Here is a 1,306-nt window from a genome sequence, read left to right on the forward strand (position 1 = left end):
GGGGGGTTGCTGGTCCCTTTATCGGGCATGTATCAAGTCCTTCCGGGCGACATTTCCTCCCTGTGTCCCAGCTTTTAGGGATCATTGGCCATAAGCCCAAGGGGAGGGAATGTGGAGACAGGGTTGTATTTGCCGGGGAATTCTGGGCAACAGGGAGCAAGACAGCACTTGGGGGCAAAGTGGGCCATTGCCTCATTCTGTACTCCAGTCCCGAGATGGTGGCCACCACTAAGCTGGCTGCAGAAGATGTCAATGTTACTTTCAAAGAGCAACAAAAGATAAACAAATGTGCACAGAATACAAGTAGAATCACAGAGCTGAAGGAAGAAATAGAAGTAAAACAGAAACAACTCCAAAACATAGAAGATGCTTGCGACAGGACCATGCTTGCAGACGCTGACTGCTTAACGATGCCTTATCGAATTGGTGATGTCTTCATTAGCCATTCTCAAAAAGAAACACAGGAAATGTTAGAAGCAGCAAATAAAAGTTCGCAAGCAACTGACGCCTTAGAATCCAAAGTCAAAGCAATTCAGTGGGTGTTAGCAGATTTGACAGTTCAGTTGTATGCAAAAATTTGGGAGCAACATAAACCTTGAAGCTGATGAAAGTTAAACATTTTATAATACTTTAAAAATGTGTTTAATAAACTTGAATATTGTTTAACAAAAAAGAATAAACTAGAAAGTCTTACTGGCAATCTTTACAAAAAAATCAAAGCAACTAGTAGATTCAAATAAGGAACTGCAGAGGACAGAGTGAGGTAATGAAGTCCTCGCACAATCTAACAGAAATCCTATGTGCAAATTCAGGCACAACTGTGATCAAGACGGAAAAGCCCAACACTGAGTAAAAAGACCAGGATGATGGAGACTTCCACGAAGTAACAGCTCTGTTCCTCCCAGGTCCGCCCCCTTACAGCTAAAAAGAAAGCTCTGAATGGAACACAACTAGCAAGCGCAGAAAGAAGGTGGAAAGAAGGCAGCAGGCTACCCAGCAATCTCAGGACTTGAGGAACGACAAGGCAGTGAGTTCTCTGGGTGTCCTCACTGCCTCCTACCTACCCAGGATGGGTGCTGCAGAAGCCTCCGAGCTGGAACAGCCGAAAGGTACAGAGAAAAAGAATTCCAAGAAGAGCCTGTTCTTGGCCAAAGGACCCGGAAAAGGACGCTTATAACAGCAGACCTTTACAATGCCCGCCCTATTCCAATAACAAGAGAAGGCCAGGCACAGTGGTCCACCCCTGTAATCCCAGCACTTTGGGAGGCCAAGGTGGGTGGATCGCCTGAGGTCAGAAGTTTGAGAC

General features: G+C 45.5%; 1 pseudogene; it reads left to right on the top strand.

Moving 5' to 3' along the window:
* Positions 1-215: 215 nt before the first annotated feature.
* On the top strand, positions 216-599 carry LOC111523688 (annotated as a pseudogene).
* Positions 600-1,306: the final 707 nt, after the last annotated feature.

This window comes from Piliocolobus tephrosceles, chromosome 8, assembly GCF_002776525.5.
Source record: "Piliocolobus tephrosceles isolate RC106 chromosome 8, ASM277652v3, whole genome shotgun sequence".
NCBI classification, from domain to species: domain Eukaryota; kingdom Metazoa; phylum Chordata; class Mammalia; order Primates; family Cercopithecidae; genus Piliocolobus; species Piliocolobus tephrosceles.